Raw genomic sequence first — 15,109 nt, 5'->3', positions numbered from 1 at the left:
GGCACATTTTAGGTATACAGTACAGTTTCATTCATTATTGTGATCTTGTACCTTTACATGACAGGTCTTGGTTCTCATTTTTTCCCCTTGTCTCTGCCCTCCCTTCACCCCCTCCTCCTCTCCCCATTTACAATCATTTTATTTCCATTTTTTTGTTTTCTCCTATTTCTTCTTTGCCTTATTACCTTTCCCCTACCCTTCCCACTTTACCTACACCTTTAGCCCCTTTCTTCCTATTTCACATTGCCAGTTATCTCCTTAGGATCTTATGCACTATTATAGTTTGTTCATACCAGCGAAACTATTCGGTATTTACACATGTGTGACTTTTTTATTTCACTTAGGAGTATATCCTCAATATGTATTCATTTTCCTACGAATGAATCTAATTTCTCATTCTTTATGGCTGAGTAGTATTCCATTTTATAGAAAATCCACATCTTCTTAATATACCATGTATTTTGCATAGACCAGTGGTTCTGGTTGTCTGGTTTTGCCCAGCACCATCTTCATCACTTTAGAACTTGTTACAAATGCAAATTATCTGGTCCCACTCTGAAATTACTAAGGCAGACACTTGGAGTGTGGCCTAGAAATCTCTGTTTCAGCAAACCCTCTAGGTGATTTCCTTGGGTGCTCTAGTTTGAGAACTACAATTTAGTTTGTTGTATGTTCAGAAAAGCAAGAAATTTAGCCATCATTTTATGGTTAAACTCCACTGGAAATATATTTCTTCATGTAACTGTTTCTTGGTCCTTCTAGTAGAAAGCAGAATGGACTCTTTTGTTCCACAGGATCCTGTTACCTTCCTAGCTGGGCCTCTGTGAGTCCAAGTCAGGACTATCCTTTCTGCATTACAGGCGCTTGGTTCAGGCCCTACTCAGGAGAGATGCAGCTTCGAGGTCACTTTCTAAAGGTTCCATTAATCAAGGATGTGTTCTAAACAAAAAATAAACCAAAGAACAAATGAAAGACATTGGAACTCATTAAAAATGTTATAGAAATAAACTGTCTATATATTGGGGGAAACTGCTCAGCATATTGATTCTGATTAGGGAAATATTTTCCTACAATTTACACCCTTAAACATGTTTTGTTTGTTATTTTAATCCCATGACCGCAACCACAATTTATGAGGTATTGTGGGTCTAAGAGAAACATTTAAACATTCATTCATCTGTATTCATGTATATTTAACAATATTTCGGTAGTTTCTTGAAGCTCAGGTCACGCCAGAGAAAAATCTCAGCTCTCTCCTACTTTTGTTTTTTCCCTGTATCAAAGTACAGTCACCTGGTTTCTGTTCCATGATTCCACAAAAACTGAACTTGCAAAAGCCATCGGTGACCTCCTTCTAGTCCACTGCTCTAAATATACCCGGTACTCCTTTCAGGTTTGGGCTCAGTTGACACCTGCCTCTGAAAATATTTATCTTTGCTTCATTCCTCTGCTCCACTCTCCATAGCTTTTCTTTCTGGTGTTCTGTGAGATTCTCAACAGAGTTCCGTTTTTCCCTCTCTCAGCATTTTCTCCACCAAATTCATTGATCACACCTGTGCTGGCAGTGTCTCAGGCCCCTTTCATTTTTAACCCATATTTACAAGCTCCTCAACTCCAGCAGTCTAGAACAGAATCTCTTCCCCAAGAATTACTGTTCTTCCGTTTATTCATTTACCAAATATAGACTCACTGAAGGGCCACTATCTGCAAGGCATTGTTCTCTGTTCTAAATATATAACAATGAGCAAGACTAACAGCTCTATTAGAGCTGACTCTCTAATGGTGGGGAACAGTAAACAATAGATAAACAATGTAGGTGATAAGTAGTTTGAAGAAAAATAAAATAAGATTTGCAAGACCAAGAATGGTGGGAGTATGTTTTAATAGGGTGGTCTGGGTCTAATACAGTAGTATTTGATAAGAGATCTGGAGTGAGTGAAAGATAGAGCTGTGTGGGTATAATAGACAGAATTCACTGAAGTATTTGAAAGGCAAGAATCCTGGATATTACAAAGAAAGAATCAAATAACTGATAGTATGCTAAAGAAAAATCATGATCCATACAAGATCCCAACAATGAATGTAACTGTACTGTAACCCTAAAATGTACCAATAAACTCAATTAAAGCTGAAAAAAAAGAAAAAGAAAAATCATGATCCTATGTCAGGAGATTTAATGTTGCTGGATGCATGATCATGTATCAAGTGTCACCATGGGAACAGCACCAGGGAAGGGTACATCTGCTCCTGCCAATGGCTGCCCCATATTCTGAATCATAATTAAATCAGAAAATGAATCTCATTCCACATAGGCATGCATGTATATGTGACGGTGTGGAATCTTCTTGTGAATCTGTCATCTATTTGAAATGCTATTGTTGAGAATCTGATACACTGCCAATATTTTTATTTTCTAACAATTACAACCAACCTTTATCTAGGTGCAGTTAAAGTAACTGGGGCATTAACTTTTTTGAGTCTAGTCTAGATTCAGTTTTTCTCATGTTTATCTCTCCCATGGGTGTTCTGTAGAATTTTTCTTTTCTCTCGTATTTTCCTCAGAGGGAGAATAAAGAAGGAAAATTAAAGTTGGTTTTACTGTTATTATGACCTGTGTTATGGGTAATACAAACAAAAAATTTATGCTTTTATCACCTGTGTTATGGGCATATAGAAATGAAAAGTCATACTTTTATCATTACAGGTTAGCTATTGCTATGCTTAGATTTCTCCTACAGTCCTAAATCTTCTACTCCAGGGAGGAATTCTAACACTGTAAAACTCCTTTCCCTATTTGCTGTTGTCACAGTTTTCAGATGTGCAGGGCCACATACAGATGTCTCTGTTAATGGAGATAAGGCCAAAGACACACGAAGAGCCCATTTAAAAGTCACAAGAAGCACTATCTGCAGAGGACTGTGTCGTAAGGCTGGGGCATGTCTGCCACGAGAAGCCTCTCTTTCTTTATTTCATTTTTTTTTCTGTGGGATTAAAACTGGATCTCTGAGTCATGGCATGCCAATCTGCAGTTTAGGGTAGATTATGAATAATAAATGTGTAAGGAGAAAGTTGCTCCTAATATCCAGGTAAGAGGCAACTACTACCATGTGATGCAGGGAAACTGTGTGTGTGCCTCTGTGTGTGTGTGTGTGTGTGTGTGTGTGCATTTGCTTGCATGTGTACACTCATACTGTCTTTCTTGTTTTGGTTCTTCTTTATTGCTAGGCAGGAGTTGGAAATCAGAGAAACAGCTGACATTACTACCATGGCCTTCCTTTACTCTAGCAAAGACTTCCTAGTCATAGTGCTGGGACTTTGTGTTATCTTTTAGAAAATTATGTATATGTAATCTTTGTCACCTACATTGCATAATTTTGCTAGTGTGGTGTCACACAAATGACCCAAGATTGCCAAGCTGAGAAGTTTTTTGAGGAAGAATTTTAAAAACTCTTTACAAAAAAAAATTGATTTGAAGTAATTTTGTACTCTTGCTGTAATTTCAAAGTACATGGTCAATAAATAAAGTACCATTTTTTGATACAAATAACTGTGAAACAATACTTTCAAGCTAGCCATTTTCAGGGTTTGTTTATTGCAAATATATTGAAAATGTTATTTGTATTTTCCTTCATATGGGGATCTGTGTTATGAGCCAGGATTCTGATACATAACAGAGATATTTAGAAAAACAGAGAATTTGTTATGAAACAGATATTTTACTGATGAAATCTAACTTTTCTGTTCATGAAAGGCTTATTCATTGTTATAAAAATACTTTTACACTGTACAATATTTCTTATAGTACTAAAGACATTCTCATTTACTTGGTACCAAAAGATTTTCAGGAATTCATGTCCCATAATGATTTCCTTTTGCTTGAACATGTCTTGCTGAATTTCAAAAGCACCTAACGAAATCAAAGTGATTTGATTTGAAAATCAGAGTGCTAGAAAGTCTGAGTAGGTAACGAAGAGAGGAAACCTAGTGAAAATGTTGCCAGACATCTTAAATTGGCCTATTTTGTGGTAGTAGTGTTTGTTGTTGGAACATCCAGAGGGGTCTAGTAAGCTTATAATATAACTCTGTGAAGTTTCATATAAACAAAATGCTGATTTTTCTGGGGAAAAAAATTTAGAAAATCCCAGTGACTGAATGAACTGTTCTCTTTGGCTTTTTAATCCCATGATTCGAAGAAAGGCTTATGATCCCAGCCATGACGATACTGCCTAATGCTCACTGGGAGAACTGAAATATACTGGGAATATTTCCAAGTTGGTGCAGAATTCCCTGGGTTTTCAAGATGCTTCTACAGTCTGGACTGAGTGTATTTAAACTGTACTTTTGAGATATTCTTGTTCCATCCTGATGATGGAGAAGGAGCTCTTGAACAGAGGATAGTTTATTTCAGCCTAGTTAAGATTCATCAGATTGGTCCTAGCAATAATGCAAAGGAGGATGAGCCCAGAAGGGAAGAGTTGAACATGTCATGGAAGAAGGGAGTGAAGAAAGGGGCCACTGAAGAGTCTGGGTAGAGGGACTGCAGGCTGCTGTCCCCTAAGATTATGTGGGAGAAGAGTTTGTTACCTGAAATTGTCTCACTTTTCAGATAAATATATTCCTAAAACCTGAAAAAATAAAGCAACTTGTCAAAACCACACAGTGTGTCAGTGGTGAAGCATAGAACTTTCAGCTCCCTGCATAGTCTTCTAATGCGCTTTATTTCAAAGGTGCTTATTCCTTGCTTAGAGTTCTCCAAGAACCAGAATTCTATATTATCTCTTTTATCATTTTTCAATTTCAATTTATATTTTCTCATATTGTTTCTGTTATACACAGGTTGCCTTGAAATCTATTTTTTACTCTCCAAACGTGTAGGAATTGCTGTGGTTGGGAGCTGAATTTTTCATATCTGTTCTTTTTTATTAATATAGGTTTGTGATACATAATAATTACATTCACCTTGGGGAATCGGTGCATATACCTATCACATAACTTTGTAGGTACTGCCTTTGTACCCGCCCAATACAGCTTTCATTCTCTCCCTCTGTGTCCTTTAGCTTTTCTCCAATGAATTTAGGATGATATCATAAATATGAGTTTTCAGATATATGTGCTTATTGAAAATAGATGGCATGTATAGCACATCGGGATAATAAAGAGAATGGATTTTTAAAAAATAGTGCTGGGGATTGAACCCAGGGTGTTGTGCAGGCTAGGAAATTTCTCTATCACTGAGCCACACCCACAGCCCAGGATAATGGATTTACTACTGATTTGCTATGAATCTTCAGTTCATTTTCATATTTAATTTAATTTATTTTCAACTAGTATAATCCACAGTCTCTCTGCAAGTTCTGGTACCCATTCTTTTCTTTCTCTGCAAGGCATGCCCACCATTCTTCTGGGTGTAGCGTATTTGTCAGGAATTTATGTTGGAGCTGATTAATTCTGTAACATAATTGGCCGCAATAAAATCTGTTGGTTCTATCATAAACTTTTAAACTTTTCCTTATAGTGCTAAATCCATTACGTTTTAGGGTGATGTTGGCAAAAACTTCACTAACTGGTTTGTAGTTTAGGAAACTCTTTTAGGCTTTCTAAGAAGTAATCACTAGGCAATTTCTAAAGATGTGTGTGTGTGTGTGTGTGTGCGTGTGCACATGCACATATGCAGTTGGTTCTTGCATGCAAGCAAACTGGGAGTCTCTTCTGTTATATTCTATGAGGCTGAAAATGTTTCAGAGAGATGTGTCAGTGAAGGACATCTGTAAAGTAAAGTGCTTGGTCCATTTTCAAGTGTCACGTGGGAATAGAGAAATTCAGTGCTTGAGAATTTGATGCTCTTAAAATGAAAAAGTCAAACCTGCAGGAGAATCTTGTATTTTTTCCAGATGTGAAATGGTCATGTTTGCAAACAATCTTATCCTTCAGTGGATATACATATTTTTATTGCTAAGCAGTCCTTGTATTGCTTCTTGATTTTCTCAGACATGTTTGGCTAAGACAGAATAAGCTGCCATTCTTCACATCTGACTCTGCAAGCTTAGGAGGACTGCAGAGCATCCCTTGTTACTCCAACTTTGGCTTTTCTTATCAGAGTAGTCACTCATCCCCTGGAATGTGACATGAATTAATGGGCTGCTTTCCCAGGTGTGCGGAACCTGCGGCTCCTTATGGAACGGAGTGCTCTGGCTCCATTTGTAGGCCTGGGTTTCTGCAGGGCAAAACTGTCTAAACTGTCTACTTCTGGTCATAGATTAGAGGCCTTGAAGTCCCACAAAATAAACATCAAGAAGACAAAGCAAATACAGGAGATGTAAAGAAACATTACAGGAGATATGTTCTCACCATATTTAGGACTGACTTCAGAAGCTCTGGCATGCTTCTTCTAAAAATTTATCCATGTTCATATCTTTACTCATTCCTATTAGAAGAAAAAGAGAAAATCAGAATTCCCACCAGACATTGAGAAACAGGGTCAACTGTGTAATACTCATGGAAGATTTTGGATAAAAGGAGTCTGGGGGAAGAAAACAACTGTGAAAGATTCGGGAGTCACAAAAATACTTGATAACTGAAAGCTATTGTCTGGGGATTTAAAATATATATATATAAAGATTGGCTCTTGTGATGTTTATGCATATATATGTATATTTTTTCCCCACAAAGAAACTCAGGAGATACTCCTAATAGTCATTGATTAATAACTCTTGAATCATATCTGTCTTGATATATTACTGATTTTAAAGCCAGGTTTGCTTTATTTAACCAGCTGCTAACCACTAGGCCATAGGATTCTAGTTTGGGACTGCTATATTATTCTCATATAAGAATTAGATTAAATAGGGCCAGGGTAAAACCTTAATTTAAGTTCTTAATTTCTCTTGACATATTTGGAGGTGAACAAAAACTTTCCTTTTCATTCCTGTTCGAAAATATTACTTACTCAACTTATTAAATTTTACTTTTCTTATTTTTTTATTTTTTATTTTTTAGATACTGGCGATCAAACTCGGGCCCTTATGCTTGTGAAGCAGGCAGTGGAACCACTGAGAAAAATCCCCGGGCCAAATTTTTACTTTTCGAAAGCTATAAATCTCTCCCTTGTTTGAGAGGGCCTTAGGTCAGAAGCTAGAATAGTATATCTGGAATGGATACTGGCCCCCGATTAATACAAAAACAAAACTTTTAATAGAATATTTACATATTAATTTGGGCTTGGGGAAAATTTCTTTTTTTAAAAACACATACATCTTGACTGCATAAGAAGCAAAATGGAAACCTTTAACCTAAATAGAAGAAAAATTGAAGTTGGTAAGTGAGAAAGCCTCAAGTTTCAAATTTCCAGCTCTTCCCACCTCCCCCACCCCTTCTGCCAAAGTTTTGGGGAATATTAAAGTTAGGAGAAGCTCTGAAAAGTCTAGAATCCACCTGTGTAATTTCGTAATTAAAACCTGAGCACAAGAGGAGGTCTCTTAAAGGAAGTTACACCGGCTGGTGGGGGTGGACAAAGCAACAAGTACTATGCCCTATGTTGGCTGAAACCATGCACCATTTAAGTGAGACAATGAGTTGATGTGATATGTTGTGGAGACTTATTCCTTACCATCAATATTCATTACCGACCCAAGCCTGCTAAGGTCTTTACGGATAAAGCCTAGTTATCTTTATCCCGGTGCCTGTTTGTGATTGATTTTTCTTAACCACTAGGTGACACTGTTGTCTCGAGTTAGTGCAGGAAGTACTGTTTCTATAAAAGACACGGGAAGCAATTTTGATTATGTTATAAGCATATCGCTCAGAGTTTAAATGTGAATGTGGGATTTACCAATTTGAAACAAAAGTAATACGGATTGTCAATAGTATTACAAATCGTTCTGACAATACTACCTACTAAATGAAATATATGTGTGCTTAGAATAATAAACTCTTGCTTCCTTACCAAGAGCCATTTTTTACTCCACCAATGTGTCAAATGATATTATCAACTTTTGCCCGTAACAACCCTTCTGCCTCTTACTTTATGTAAATTATTTTATTTCATACTTTTGCCAGCCAAATTTTCTGAAAATTTCAAAGGTAGCAAGTAGCAGAACTAGAATTCAAACCCAGAGTGCTCCCATGACCCTTCATTGATGGACAGGTTTTCTGGTCACACAATCAGCAAGGAGTGGAAGAGCGTGACCCGGAGTCTAGAGGTATTTCAAATTCAGTTCATAAGACAACGCATGGACTGCATATCTCAGTTTGTTCAGATAAATGACTTTTTAAGAGATGTGTGTCCCGTGCAAAATTCTGAATTTCAGATAAACAAGAAATGCATTTAATTTTTATATAAGTATATTCAAAATTGCATGCAATATTTCTGCACTAAAAAGCATTTCTAGTTTATCTGGAATTCAAGCTTAACTAGAAATCTTGGGTTTTTATTTGATAAATCTGCCAAAATTTATTTTACTCGTGTTATTTAAGACAGTTTGTTGAGACTCCTCTTGCTTCTCTATATTTTCTCTTCTATTCCTGACTGAGGAATATATATCTGTCCTCTTAAAATGTTCTCCTGTACTAAATGTGTTCTTGCTCCTTGCCCCTTTCCAGACCTGCTGTATCCAGTGGCATCGTGTTTGCCTAATTTTTACTGTTCTTTCTACTGCATGTTTCGCCCATCTATAAAAGTGATTAGGGATTTCTAGTTTAAAAGCCCTTCAGTTTCCTCTGTACCCTATGTTCTTACTATTCATTCACACTTAGTCTTTTGCAGTCTGGTTTTTCCACCTTTTGCTCTTCTTAAGCTGCTCACTCAGCAACTTTCTATTGCTAAATTCCATGGGCTTTTCTAAGCCCTAATCTTTCTTTCTTTTATTTATTTTTTGCCCCCTCTCTATTTGATAATGTCTCTCTCTAATCCCTTAGTTCATTTTCTTGGTATTATTCCCCATGGCTTAATCATATCCTTCTTGTGAATGAGTCCAAGATTCTCAGTCTCTATTGCAATTATACACCAAATCACATGAAAACATCTCTCGGGTATTCTTTGGTCTCAAATATTTTGCTGTATTAAGTAGCTCAACCTCTACTCTATACATAACTATTCTTTTTTATTTTTGATCTGACTGCTTTATTCAAAAAGAAAGGAGATTTTTCAAAATAATTCATTTTTTCCCATTAAGTTTATTGGTAGATTTAAAGCAAACAATAGTTACATTTATCATTTGGATCTTATACCTTTACCTGTTATGTCTTGGTTCTTATTTTTTTTCTCCATACTCCTCCCCTTCCCTTCACCCCCTTCATCCTTCCCTATTTACAAAGACTTTGTTTCCATTTTTTCCTTTATTCACATTTTTCTTTTCCCTTGTTTCCTTCCCCTCCCCTTCCCACTTCCCCTTTAGCCATTTTCTTCCTATTTCACACTCTCAATTATACCATTTGAACCTTATTTACCCTTTTAGTTTCTCACACCAGAGAAACTATTCAGTATTTACACATGTGTCCTATTTATTTCTCTTAAGAGTATGGCCTCAATGTGCATCCACTTAGCTATAAATGTCTGTAGTTTCTCATTCTTTATGGCTGAATAGTACTCCATTTTATAGAAAAACCACATCTTCTTTATCCAGTCTCCAGTTGATGGGTATTTGGGTTGTTTCCAAGTTTTAACTATTACAAACTGTGCTGCTATAAACATGGGTGTGCATATATAACTGTGGTATGATTCTTTTAATTCCAAAATAATTTAAAATTAACAGAAAGGAAATATTTTATTTTGCCGCAGTCTCTTTAACTGATGATAATTCTAGGGATAACAGAATAAATGTCCTATTCTTGTGGTGGGAGTCTTTAGTTTTTTTGACTTATAATATATTGATAAATTCTCTGCTTTTCATTGATAGTGGAGGGGTGTATGAATGTGATTTTCTTACTCTATAACCCTGGTGGGTTATCAGGGTCAGAAATTGTTATATTTATGAATGTGCTATAGCTGCTTCCATCACATTCATTTTTTGGAGCAGTATCTGCTTAAGCTATTGACTACACTCTGGGAAAGATCATTTATACAACTGGTCTTTTTCCTGATCTCAATGATCGATTCCAGAGGACAGTTTAGGCAATTCTTAAGTATGTGTTCCTTTGTTGCAAAGACTGTTATAGTCCCAATTACATGCGTCTCTTGAACTGTAACTCTCCTTCATTCTTGGATGTGGGTAACCCATATTAAATGTTATAAGCATATCACTCAGAGTTTAAATGTGATTGCGTGATTTCCCAATCTGTGTTAGATGCATTGGAAAATATTCTAGCCATCCTACATAATCTTTAAAACAAATTGCTGGTGAATAATAAAAATGTTCTTGGGGAGAAGACTTAGAAGTATAGATTTAGTTAAGTGAATATTTTCACAATTCTTTCTCTATGGACAGTTGCAAGGATTGATAGATATATAATATGTGCTACTGAGCATATTTATTACTTTTTATTTTGGCACTGTTTTAAGTTTCCAAGTACAATAAAAACTTGTATTTACAAATTGGATTGGGACTTACAGTCAGTTTGTTAAAAGTGATTTATAGATAAAACTATGAGAGAATTGCCTTAGATTTGAAACTCCTAGGATAATAATGATAAATTCTCATTATTTGTGATCACCCCCAATAATGCCCATGCCAGATATTACTAAGAGGTCTACACCAATGCTTCAGAACTCTTTGTAACTTCATATATTTCACCATTTCAACTCAAAAACGAATTCTTCTGTATTGAAAAAGGATTGACACAGATGGAAATGGATTTAGGTTGGTATTCAGTTTGGGGACTAAGTAGACAGGTTTACAGAAAATTGCAAACTATGTGAGGTTGTCCATACCAGGAGAAGAAAAAAAAATTTTGTTCAGATAAATAATGATGGGAAGTCAGACATATATGGTATTATTCCTTTATACTTTGAATGTACAAAGGTACATTAAAAATTCAATATAAGACTCAAATATTATCAAAATTACCTTAGCAACTAATAAAAGAAAGTTATGGGAGCTAACACTAATATTTATCAGTGCCTCTCTCATGTGCCAAGCATTGTGGTTGGTTCTCTGCTTATCTAAATCCTCCCCTCTAAGACCTTGAAAAGTTGGCATTAATTTTCAGCTTTGTTTGCCAATGTCTTAGTGGGCTGTCTAGCTCTATAGTCCTGCACTTGAAATCTTTCTTTTTCTGTTAGGCTTTTTTTGACATGAACAAAAAATAATACCCCTTAGGGATTGATTTATCTGCTCTAGTTCATGTGCTGTTTTTACTACCAGTAATATAGTAAGTGTGGTACTTAGTATCAATGCAATTTGTATGCAATGTAAACCTTGAAACTTCTAAATTTCAGTTGTGCCAACACTTAATGGGGAGAATGAGAACTCTGTGCTATTCCCTAGTTGCTACTTCTTGAAGTGAAAGAAATGCTTTAGAGAAGACTTGCAAAGTCGTTTAAACATTGCGTTTTCAATAAACTATAGAACAGTATGAGAACTTTTCTACACTTTCTAATAAATAATAAATGGATAATTATTCACTGTCTTTTTCCTGTTACTTTGATCCCACATCTCAGTTTTACGTAGCCATCCGATTTGAGATGAAGGAGTTTGAGCAATGAGAAATTCTAAATACTACTTTGTGCTTTTTGAATTACAAGATGTTAATGGTAGCTCATATTTGAGTTATGTTATCAGCTGTGGAATGTAAGTCAACAAGTAAAAACAAATTCAAAAGGAAAATATATTCCGTGGCTTTAAAATCTCAGGAGAGTCTGAGTATGAATGCTCTGAGCTTTTACTGACAGGTCAATTAATCCAGAAAACGACATTGTGAAGTGTTGTGAAAGTCAACACATGACAGGTTAAGTGAGACCACTCAAAGGAAGGCAGAGTTTATTGCAGACAAAGATTCTGTAAAATGTTGATCCAGAAAAACCTCCCGGGAGCATGGAAAAAATATCCACCAAGAAAAATGACATTAATAGGAATGATTCTTTGATGCGAGGACCCTAATAATTCTACTTCTAAAGAAATAATCAGAAGTCTAGAAAAAGATTTATGCCAAGAGTTTTCTCTAGGGTTATGTGTAATAATAACAATTTTAAAAATTGGAAGCAATCCAAGTGTCTGGTCTTTGGGAAATGGGTACCTCTTTGTGAAGGAATAAGGTATGATCATTAAGAAGTAGTGTTCACTAAGGGCTTTTGGTAGTATGGTAAAGGGCTTTGATATAATGCTCAATGAAATAAAGATTCTGTGTATAGTAATGCCTAAACTATGGAAAGAAATACATTTTATAGGAAAAAAACTATACTAAAATTTGAATTAACCATGTTGGAACATACTTTTTTCAACACTTTTCTATAATTCCCCAAATCCTTTATTATCTAGTGTTCATTTATTTCCTAGCCCAAAAGATGAAAAAAATACTGGCAAAAATAAAGAGTATCTAAATTCTTATCAAAGTGCAAGTACTCTGCATCTTGTTCTGTTCATCCTGTAACAAAGAATACAAAGACATGAATTGCTACAGTAAGAGCAATGGATAATAGAAACTTGAATTTTGTTATTCTCGACCTTATAAACCAAACAAATGGGGCAATTTGATTATTTTTCAATGTTGTTAGCTTATCTTTCTATATACCCAATAACTGCCTTTTGAAAAAAATACCCTCTGTTCTAAGCGAAAATCCTAAGGATAATCCCAAATCCTGAATTATAACTCTTATGCCTTGCACAAAGAAAGCCAAAGGACCATCTCTCAGAAATGCTGTATAAATTACTTTCTCATTGCTTGAATCCTTTTAATTAGGAGTGATCTCTAAGTACTACTTCTGCTTTAAGTACTAATGAGTACTACTTTGAGTACTAATGAGGCCAACATTATAAAATCCACACTGTTTTTGAATTTTTCTTAAAAGTGAGTTACTAAGTTCATTTCCCTTAATGATAGAAAAATTGCTGTTTTGAGCTAGTCTCTATGGAAAAATATATGCTGTATGGTGAATTTTAGTTTTTTTTCTTCTGACATATCAGTTCCAAATGGTCTAGTTTTTCTTCACTATTATCATCCCTTCCAAATTGAGACACTGTCCAGAGAGAGAGAGAGTCTAATCAAGTTATTAGACAAACTCTAATATCTTTAAAAAGTTGAAACACCATATTGAAAAACTACTTCACGGGCCAGGGATTTAGCTCAGCGGTTCGGTGGCCTGCCTTGCAAGCGCAAAGACCCGAGTTCAATCCCCGGTACCAAAAAAAATAAAAAACAACAACAACAAAAAAACTACTTGACTGCTGAAGATGGTATACTTGATTTCAGAAATAAGTTGAAATGAGCTCTTAAGATGATAACTTTTTGGACACAGTGAAAATTCCACCTTGAAAATTCCATTTGACTGTCTGTTCTCCAATACTTCCTACTAAAGAATAAATTTCAATCTGACATATGTGGACTAGCAAATACATCTGATTTTCTTATTTATTGATGCTTTGAGTAAAGAGTTAGTCAAGTCAGCTTTGGGGTAATACTATGCACTGAGTTTTATGCCTCCACAATTCATAGTTGAAATTGATTTGTAATGTGATATGAGGAGTCGGGCCTTTGGGAGTCACCTGGGTTTTGATGCAATTATGAGGGCTTTGCCTCTCATGATGGGATTGGTGCACCTGTAAGAGGAGACAGCAATTCCTTTTCTCTCTCTGCTTTGTGAGAACACAGAGAGATGGTGGTTATTGAAAGCCAGTAAGGAAGCCTTCATTAGCGAGTTTAATCAAGAGGCACTTTCATCTGGGACACCTCCGCCTCCAGAACCATGAGATAGATTTTTGGTATTCGAGTTTCCCAATCTTTTGCATGTTGTTATGACAACCTGAACTGACTAATACAGATTACAGTGTTTGGAGCAATAGCTAATATGGCAGAATGAAACATTGTAATTATCAGTTTTAGTAATGATAGAATCAGATTAATGAAATTTTTAATATAATGGATTAATGATCAGATTCAAGGTATCAGAGAAGGTTGAATACAAAAGTGGTGTTCAGGTTTTTATAAAATATGCCTTCAATAAAAAAGGAATGGGAAATTACATCACTTAACAGAAGTGGATTTGGGAAAAGAATGTAATCATTTGGTATTGTTTCTATTTTTAATATGAGAATACAGCTAAGTGCTGTGTTAGATTTTAGTATCCCATTAGAAAAAGAAAAATGACAAGCTGAAAATGTCATGGGCAAGGTGGCCATAAAATTATAAAAGGGGTAATTTCCATTTCTATCCAGTTTTAGATTTTCAGTACTACCTAAAACAAATGAAAATAACCCGACACATTATATGAAACCATGTTGTCAAGATTTTGGAGAGCAAAAAGAAGACTTTCAACATCAGCCCATGGTGGACAAAGATCTTAGAGAGATGAAAGGAAATACTCTTATGATGATCAAGGTTCCTACCAGCAATGTCACCAGGCCTTGGAGCAGAGTGTGTGCTGCAGGAGAACCCAAGAGGAAACTTCCCCTTTCTTCCTAGGTTGAAGAGAAATAACTAAAACCCAAAGAGGCCAAATCAGCTGGATTTCTTGCAGAAAGTATCAAAAAGAGACGACGAGGCCGGGGAGTTAGTTCAGTGGTGTCGCTGTTGCCTCATAAGCGTAAAGTCCCGAGTTGGATCCCTGGGTTTTTCAGCGAGAAGACCCCCGTGTTGGCCCCGGGGAAAAAAAAAAAAAAAAAAAAAAAAAAAAGAAGACAAACTGAGTCAGAATCCTACAAATCTGTACATGCAGAATGTTCAACTAAGTAAAGATCAAAACATGAGTGTGAGCCACTGCAGACACGGAGGACATGGTCGGGAGTGATCCTAGTAAGTCACACAGTTTCCATGACTGGAGCAGAAAATCTGACAAGCAAGGCTAAGATCGGAACCCAACCATACCGATCCTTGCATTGAATTGATATGGTCTACATAAAGCAGAGATTGGCACTGGATTAAAAAAGGAAGACCCGATCATATGCTTTAAATACACACAAGTAGCTTGAAAGTAAAATGTTGAAAAATTTTTATACATAGAATAACTGTAGGAATGTAGGAC

General features: G+C 35.9%; 1 protein-coding gene across 8 annotated transcripts in view; it reads left to right on the top strand.

Moving 5' to 3' along the window:
* Positions 1-15,109, top strand: part of Slc26a7 (solute carrier family 26 member 7) — a 223,662-nt gene that overhangs the window by 11,855 nt on the left and 196,698 nt on the right. Inside the window, exon 1 of one of the 8 annotated variants that reach the window (XM_010611989.3) lies at positions 14,765-14,880. The exons of the other annotated variants lie outside the window; for them this stretch is intronic. The gene's annotated coding sequence lies outside the window, so the exon portion shown is untranslated. Of the gene's footprint in view, positions 1-14,764; positions 14,881-15,109 lie in introns of those variants that run through there. 8 annotated transcript variants of the gene reach the window in all.

Source organism: Fukomys damarensis, unplaced genomic scaffold (genome assembly GCF_012274545.1).
Source record: "Fukomys damarensis isolate Sample0158 unplaced genomic scaffold, DMR_v1.0_HiC HiC_scaffold_5, whole genome shotgun sequence".
In the NCBI taxonomy this organism is placed as follows: domain Eukaryota; kingdom Metazoa; phylum Chordata; class Mammalia; order Rodentia; family Bathyergidae; genus Fukomys; species Fukomys damarensis.
This window is presented reverse-complemented; position numbering and strand designations above follow the sequence as displayed.